We start from the raw sequence: 9,331 nt of genomic DNA, 5'->3' as shown, positions 1-9,331 counted from the left end.
ACCAGGCAGTTTTGAGAACAGTGGCTTTGTAATACAGCTTGATATCTGGTATTGAGATCCCACCTACTTTGTTCTTTCTCAGGATCGCTGCAGCTATTCGGGTTTTTTTTTGTTTTGTTATTCCAGATGAATTTTTAACTCTTGCACATTATGAGCACCGTGGCATGGCTCATTGTCTTGTTGGATGAAGCCATCTCCATTGGGATATGCCATCAATATGATAGGATAAACTTGATCAGCAATGATACTTAGGTATGTTGTGCTATTTAGACGTTGTTCCACAGGAATTAAAGGGCCCAAATCATGCCAGGAAAACATGCCCCAAACCATAACACTGTCCCCACCAGTTTGAAGGGTTGTACTCATGCATGTGGGGTGCATGCTTTCATGCTGTTTCCGCCCAATTCTCACTCTGCCATTTGCATGATGCAACTGGAAACGTGATTCATTGGACCACATGACTTTTTTCCAATGCTCGACTGTCCAATCCTTGTGTTCCTGTGCGAATTGGAGATGTTTTTATCTTGGTAACTGCAGACAGCAAAGATGTTCGAACAGGCCTTTGGCTTCCATATCTCATATGATGTAGTGTACCGCTAATTTGCCTACAAATGTCAGGTGGTCATATAATCTGGCCACTCAATGTGTGTGTGTGTGTGTGTGTGTGTGTGTGTGTATACATTTTTTTCTTCTAAGATTTAAAAAAATCTTCATTGTTGAGAGTATTACAGATATCCTGCTCTTTCCCCCCATCACTCCTCTCCACCCAGTTCCCACTCCACCCCAGGCCTTCACCACCATATTGGCTGTGTCCACAGGTAAGATCTTTGGGTAATCTCTTCCCGCATCCCTCTTTCTTACCTCTGAGATTTGTCAGTCTGTTCCATGCTTCCATGACTCTGATTCTGTTTTATTCACCCATTTTTTTTTCATTAGATTTCTTGTTTATTTTGATTTTTAGAATTGATTGTTGATAGATATATACTTATTGCTATTTTATTGTTCATATTTTAATTTCTTCTTCTTCTTCTTCTTCTTCTTCTTCTTCTTCTTCTTCTTCTTCTTCTTCTTCTTCTTCTTCTAATATCCTTCAAAAATTTCCATATAATACTGGTTTGGTGGTGAACTCCCTTAGCTTTTTCTTGTTTGTGAAGGTCTTTATCTGATCCTCAATTCTAAATGAAAGCTTTAGGTCCTTATTATTTATCACTTTGAATATTTCTTGACACTCCCTTCTGGTCTGCAAAGTTTCTGTTGAGAAATCAGCTGACAGTCATATGGGCACTCCCTTGTAGGTAACTGCTTTTCTCTTGCTACTTTAAGATTCTTTCTTTGTCTTTAATCCTTGGTATTTTAATTATGATGTGTCTTGGTGTGGGCCTCTTTAGATTCCTCTTGTTTGGGACTCTCTGCACTTCCTGGACTTGTAAGTCTATTTCTTTCACCAGGTAGGGGAAGTTTTCTGTCATTATTTCTTCAAATAGATTTTCAATATCTTGCTCTCTCCTCATTCTGGCACCCACATAATGCAAATATTGGTATGCTTAAAGTTGTCCCAATGGCTCCTTACACTATCTTCATGTTTTTGGATTCCTTTTTCTTTTTGCTCTTCGGCTTGGGTGTTTTTTTCTTCCTCATATTCCAAATCATTGATTTGATTCTCAGAATCCTTTACTGTACTGTTGAATCCCTGTAAATTGTTCTTTATTTCAGTTAGTGTATGCTTAATTTCTGGCTGGTCTTTTTTCATGTCTTTGACCTTCTCATTAAGATCCTTGAAAGTCTCATAAAGATCCTTATAACCATGGTTTTGAACTCTGTATCCAGTAGTTTGCTTGCTTCCATTTCTTTCATTTTTGACATGTTTCTTTGTCTCCACATTTTGGCTGCTTCCCTGTGTTTGTTTCTATGTATTAGGTAGAGCTGCTATGTCTCCTGGAATTGGTAGAGTGGCCTTGTGTAGTAGGTGTCCTGTGTTGCCCCCTGGCTCAGCCTTCCCAGTCACCTGAGCTGGGCATTCTAGGTGCTCTGTGTGGGCTGTGTGCACAGTCTTGTAGTTGAGCCTTGATTGCTGTTGGCATCTGTGGGAGAAGTTGGCCTTCAAGCCAATTGGTTGTGAGGACAAGCTGCAACTACAGTGGGAGAGCTGCTGCACTGGAGGCGAGGTTCAGATGTGAAGCAAGGCAGGCTGGTGCTAGTGCTGGGTCTTGGGCCTTTTATTGATATTTTGGGGGCATGCTGTCACCAGCTACAGCTTTTTTGAGAGACTTTAGCAAAGTCTGAAGCCTGAGCCAGGACAGGCCATTCATATGGAAAAGCTGCTGCTAACAGTGTGGGTGGGCTGCAAATTGGATGGAGTGGGGTCTCAGGGAATCCCCAAGGTGGAGCTAACAGTGTGTTCCAGGCTTATTGAGACTCAGATATGGATGCCAGTCAGCCCTGCAATAGGAGAGGTCCCAGTAGAGGAACAATGACCCTTGTGAGCACCCCTGTCTTGGAAAAGTAGCTCCTGCATTCCTGTCCTGATGACCAACAATCCAGTTCCTCCCCATATGTGTCTGGGTCCCCCAGAGATGCCTGTTGCTGGAGTTCAGAGGTATGGATTCTGAGTACATTTTTGTGCCTGCCCTTTAAAAAGAACAGCTGTGTCTCCAGCAGCCTTGGTGTCTCTCAGTCACAATCCCTGCTGGTTTTTAGTCTGTAGTTATGGGGTCTTTTCTTCCCAGCTCTGGAACCTTAGGCTGGGGTTCTAGTGTGGGGCTTGGACCCTTTGTTTCTCCGGGGTGGTCTCTGCAAAGATGATCTCCCTCCAGATTAAACAACCAACCAACCAACCAACCAACCAACCAACCAAACAAACAAACAAAAAACAGCATATGTGGATGCTGGACCAGCCTGAACCGTGCCTCTGCTCCTTCTATCAGTTTCAATGTGCTTTCTTCTTTACTTCTTTAGTTGTAGGTCTTCCATGAAGCCAGCTTTCAGGTGGTTCTTAATGATGGTCATTCTGTTTTTTAGTTGTAATTTTGATGTAGTTTTGGGAGACAGCTAGTACCCCTCTATACTGCCATCTTGGTTCTCTCTCAAAATATTTTAAGTAATATTAATTTGGACTGGAATTGTAAATTATAGTTTTCTTAGTTAAACAAATCTTAAAACTTTAGTTTTAAATTTCAGGATTTATGCATAACATTCTGAAGTTATGGTATTAACAAAGACATATAACCTTCCTGCCACACACACACACCTCTTGAAACTTTATAGACATCAAAATTATGCTATAAAATGTTTGTGTTAATTAGTTAAAATATATAGATTATATCCCTTTGAAATACATTTGTTTTTAAAATTGAACAAGTAATGCTTAGCTTGGATGCATCTTGAGGTTGTTTATTTCAAATATTTGAATTATCTTATTGACACTAATTTAGTGCTTGTAACTAGGAAAGAATATGCAAATATAACTCCAAAATCCATTGAAATAAATGCATTAAAACAAATTTCTAAGCAACTCATATGCAACCTAATTTATATTTTTAGTGAAGACAATCTAGACCAATGCTTCTCAGACTTCATGGTATGTATCAAAGTGCCTGGAGAATTTAATAAAAGCAGATCTAATTCAGATTGTGGCTATAGAATCTGAGATTCTGCATTTCTAAGGAGCTCCATGTGATGCCGCCACTGATATTCCATGAACCATGCAAGAATCTAGTTACAGACCACGTGGAAAAGTTCTATTTGATTACTTGGTTTAAAACTTCAAGAAAAATGCTTCTTTTACATGATCTGATATATGGACTATAATTTAAATTCTCCCTTCTAGAATGCCATTCAGAAAGTTTTAGTTTTTATATCCTCTGAAAAGCTAGAAGCAACATACTCATGAAGATAGCTGACTTCTCTCTGCCTCTACTTAGTTACCTTGTTTTTGGTCTTAAAAAATATAGGGTTAATCTAATGCTGGGTTTTGGATTAAGGAGGCAGTTGACTAGTATAATTAAAATTGCTATCGGCCATGGGAACAGATTTAAACTTCAACTAACTATATTTAAGCAAGTGTGAACAGTGAGAGTCACGGTTGTGGTTCCAGCCAAAGTAGAAATAGAGTTTAAGTTAGTATTTCAACAGGACTAAACTTGATAGGGAATATAGGGAATTTGCTTTCACAGAGCAAGCTTTGAAATTATATATATGAGTTTTACTGCAATATTAATAATTCATATATCACTTAAAGAAATAATTTTAATAGGTTTGTTAAGTATGAAGTTACAATTAGTATGTTGAATTTTTACATTGTTTGCTTTATCTTTTGATTTCCTAATGTAGAGTCCCAATATACAGGGTTCTTCATACACAGATTTCTAATAAAAATTCTAACAAAAAGACAATGTGTTCAATAAATTTCATTTAATTATAGTGATATCTTTATAGTTGTTGATTGCTCAAGTTAATCAAGACACACTTGGTCCTTTTGCTAGAATTCACAAACCTGTGCTGTGGATAAAAAAGAGACATAATTTGTTCAAATTAATCATTTAAGAAATGTATTTTTTTCTATTATGACTGGATTTAAAGAGACCCTGCACATTACATAAATATGGACTAATCAAACTTATGTTGTTGTATGAGAAATATTTAGTATATGAACATAAGTAGTGTTACTTGGGACTATAGATTTCACTCAAGAACTTGAAAATAAGTGGAGTGCAACAGTTCTTTTAGAGAGTAACTAAAATAAACACAATAGAGTAAAAACATGCAGGGCAATGGAAGGCCTATGTGACTAATTGTTACCTGAGTAAATCTGTTAACATAGCTGATGAAACAATGAGTATTCATGTGGTAAATTGATAAGTGATAAAATCTTAAATAAAGGAGAATAACTGGAACAAATTTTGTTAGCACTCTTCTGTTTTTCTTGGGTGGACTCTTAGCTGATATCATGAAGATTGTGCACACACATGTACTTCTCCACTTGGTAGTATTTTTTTACAATCTTTTGTATGTCTGTGGGGTCAGTTGTTACTTCACCTCTTTCATTTCTCATTTGCTTATTTGGCTCCTCTGTCTTGGTTTCTTGGTGAACCTGGTTAGAGGTTAATCAATCTTGTTCATGCTTTCAAAGAACCAGCTCTTGGTTTTATTGATCTTTTGTACTTTTTAAAAAATCTCTATGTTGTTTATTTCTGCTCAGATCTTTATTACTTCCTTCTTTCTGCTTACTCTCAACTTTTCTTATTGCTCTCTTTCTAATTCTTTAAGTTGTAGGGTTAGATAATGTATTATGATTTTTTCTTGTTTTTTGAGAGACTCCTGTAGAGCTATGAACTTCTCTCTCAGAACTGTTTTCACTGTGTTCCATAGATTTTGGATTGTTGTGTTTTCATTGTCATTGTTTCCAGGATGCTTTTTATTTCTTCTTTTCTTCTTTGATCTCTTTGGTAAATCAATCATTGTTTAATAGCATGCTATTTAACCTCCAACTGCTTGAGTTTTCTCATTGTTTTTATTGTAGTCTATTTCTAATTTTATGCCATTGTGATCTGAGAAGATACTTTATATGATTTATATTTTCTTGAATTTGAAGAGACTTTACTTGTGAATCAATATGTGGACTATCTTTGAAAATGTCCTGTGTGCACTTGAGAAGGATCTTTGGGGTGAAATGTTCTAAAGATGTCGTTTAGTTCCATATGATCTAGTGAGTCATTTAGGATTACTGTTTCTGTGCTGATTTTTTGTTTAGAGGATTTATCCAGTGGTGTCAATGGGTATTAAAGTCCCCTACTATGATTGTATTGCTCTCAATATCTCCCTTGATACCTTCCAGAAGTTTTTTTTATGTGTTTGGATGCTCCTATATTGGGTGCATATATGTTTATCAGAGTTATATCCTCCTATTGAGTTGATTCTTTTAGTATTATAAAGTGGCCTTCTTTGTTTCTTGTTATGGTCTATTTTGTCAAATATAAGTATTATATAAGTATTGCTGCTCCAGTATTTTTTTTTTCATTTCCATTTGCCTAATTTTTTTTTTCCATCTCCTCACTATCAGTCTGTGTGAATCCTTTGTTCTGAGGTGGGTCTCTTGTAGAAAGCAAATATATGGGTCATAATAGATCAATTCAGCTATCCTATGTCTTTTGGTTGGAGCATTTAATCCATTTACGTTTAAGATTATTATTGATAGGTACTTGTTTGTTGCTATTTTTATTCTTTATGCCTGTGTTCCTTCTTCCCTTTCTATTTCTTTTTTATACAGCAGTCCCTTTAGCATTTTTTGCATTTCTGGCTTGGTGGTAATAAATTCCCTTAGCCTTTTTTTATTTTATTTTTTTGTCTGTGAAGCTCCTGATTTCACCTTCAATTTTGAATGATAGTCTTGCTGGGTATAGTAATCTTGGATTCAGTCCCTTGCTTTGCATCACTGTATATATTTCATTCCATTCTCTTCTGGCCTGATGTGCTTCTGTTGAGAAATCAGTTGATAGTCTAATAGGAGATCCCTTGTAGGTAATTTTCTTTCTCTCTCTGTCAGCCTTTACGATTCTTACTTTGTCGTGATGTTTGCCAATTTAATTATGATGTGTCTTGGTTTCTGTCTTTTTGGGTTCATCTTTTTTGGGACTCTGTGTGCTTCTTAGACTTGTGTGACTTTTTTCTTCCCAACATCAGGGAAGTTTTCTGTCATTATTTCTTCAAACAGGTTTTCTGTTTCTTGCTCAGCTTCCTCTCCTTCTGGCATGCCTATTATGCAAATTTTGTTTCATTTTCTGTTGTCCCAAAGCTCCCTTAGGCTCTCCTCATGCTTTTTAAGTTTTCTTTCCAGTTGCTGCTCTGCTTTGTAGTTTATTCCTACCTCTTCTAACTCGCTGATGTAGTCCTCAGCTCTTCCTAGTCTACTGTTGAAACTTTACATTGTGTTCTTTATTGCAGCTATGTCATTCTTCATTCCTTCTTGATTCTTCATTTCCTCTTGATTCTTATACATGTTGTTGAATTTGTCTTCCATCCTTTTCAGCATCCTTATGACCATTGCTCTGAATTATTTCTCTGGCAAATTGCTTGCCTCCATTTCATTTATTTTCTTTTCTGGTGATTCCTTCTTTTCTTTCATATGGGGTTGTTCTTTGTCCTACATTTTTGTTTTTTTTGTGTGATTGTTTCTATGTATTAGGTCAAACTGCTATGCCACACAGATTTTTAGTTTTTCTTTTTTTAAAAATATATTTTATTGATTTTTTACAGAGAGGAAGGGAGAAGGATAGAGAGTTAGAAACATCGATGAGAGAGAAACATTGATCAGCTGCCTCCTGCACACCCCCTACTGGGGATTTGCCTGCAACCAAGATACATGCCCTTGACCAGAATCGAACCTGGGACCCTTCAGTCCACAGGCCAACGCTCTATCCACTGAGCCAAACCGGTTAGGGATTTAGTTTTTCTTATATAGTAGATGTTTTGTTGGACCAGATGGTGCAATCTCTCAAGTCTTCTTGGCTGGGTATTCTAGGGATGCCCCCTACTTGGGATATTATGGTTCTCTTTGGTGTAGTTGGATCTTGAGTGTTATTGTCCCTGTCGTGGATGGAGTCTCCTCTCAGGGTGGCTGGTTATGTGGCTTGCTCTCTCCCATGTTGACTGAACAGCATAAAATACAACTCAGTAAGACATGACACAAAGGAAACAAAACACAAATATGCTCATGACACAGGTAACTCCAAATAGTGACCTCCAGAGAAAAGAGATTTAGGAAAGAGAAAAGAGAGCAAACATGATATTCAGAAAATAAAATAAGGTAAGAGAGAAAATAAAAAGAAGAAGAAAATATATGGGGAGAAAACATCAAAAACAAACAAATAAACCAAAAAATGCAAACAACAAACACCCAGAAAAAGGGACAGACAGAATTTGTAGAGGCAGAGTTATATACAGAAAGTGAGGTTAAGGAATTGAATAGGGGAAAGACCACAGTTCAGTAGAGAGTAGGTAGAAGGAGAATGAGTGGATAAGAAGAAAAGAAAGAGAGATAGATAGATAGAGAAATAAATAAATAAATAAATAAATAAATAAATAAATAAATAAATTGTTTTTTAATTTATTCATCTATTTTTGGAAAAAGAGAATAGAGGAGAGAGCAGGTAGGCTTGAGTTTAGTGAGTGAAACTACACAATTAGGAGAAGAAGAGAGCAAGAGAGGAGAGGAAAAATAAGCATTAAAAAAAGTGACTGGTGAAGAAAGAGAAAGGAGAAGGGACATGGACTTAGAGAAGGGGAGAGGAAATTAGATATATGGGTAAGCCAACAGAGACTACAATAATAATAACACATCAGTAAAGTAGATAAAGAAGATCAATTTTTAACAAGGAGTATAAAGAAATGAGAGAGGAAAAACTAAAGTGGGGTCAGGAGAAAACAGAATGAAAGAGGAAGAAGTGATGAAGAAAAGGGTGGAAAAAATAAGGTAAAATAAAATAACAATAAAAATAGAATGAAAAAATAATAATACAAAACAAGTAAAAATTAAAAATAAAGAAAAAAATTAATTAAAAGATAAAAAAATGAAAAAGTGAGTTGTCATTTGTTTCAGCTGAGTGTTAATGACCCATGGGGGCTAGTTTAAGATCCCACTCTTCCGTCTGCCACTTTTCAATTTCCTGTTAGATAGTCAGCACCGTGTTGAAGTACTAAGCAATCCACTACTCCTCTGTTTGTGTCTATCTCCACAGCCTTGGCTGCAAGCAGATGGGACCAATCTGTCCACTTTGCCTGTCTGCCTGCTGTCAATCTTAATCACTCAAGCATCTGTTTTTGACAGGGCTTTAGGTAAGGGTGGTGCTGTATCATTCTCTGGGCCTGAACAGCCCCTCTTCAACCCAGTCCCTGAGGGCTCTTTGGGGCTCTTCAGAATCTTTGTGTCCTTTGTAAAGCTCAAGGTGTAGGCTGGTCGTGGCTGTATTAGCTGTCTGGAGGCTGCTGGGAGGGCTGGCTCTTCAGGAGCAAAATGGCTGCTTAGGTTTGGAGGATAAGGAATGTCTCAGTGCCAGACATCTCTTCCCTCCCACTCCCCTCCACAGCCTCTCCCCAGACTCCACAAATCCGCACCTCCACCTGCACAGCAGCCTTTTGTGAGTGTTTGCAATTGAACTGTCCAGTGAACTGGGTTTAGTGAATAGAAGCAAAGATAAAACAAGCAAAACAGCCACAGGACTGAGAGTTTCTCTCTCCCTGGGACTGCGTGGCTTGGGAAAGTCTTCGGAACACTCCCCTGGGTGCAGCCTCGCCTCTTGCAGCTGTGGACTTAGATCTAGATCCCCCAGCTGCCAGC

Source organism: Myotis lucifugus, unplaced genomic scaffold (assembly GCF_000147115.1).
Source record: "Myotis lucifugus unplaced genomic scaffold, Myoluc2.0 scaffold_264, whole genome shotgun sequence".
Taxonomy (NCBI): Eukaryota; Metazoa; Chordata; class Mammalia; order Chiroptera; family Vespertilionidae; genus Myotis; species Myotis lucifugus.
The sequence above is the reverse complement of the archived record's forward strand: the minus strand, read 5'-3'. Positions refer to the sequence as shown.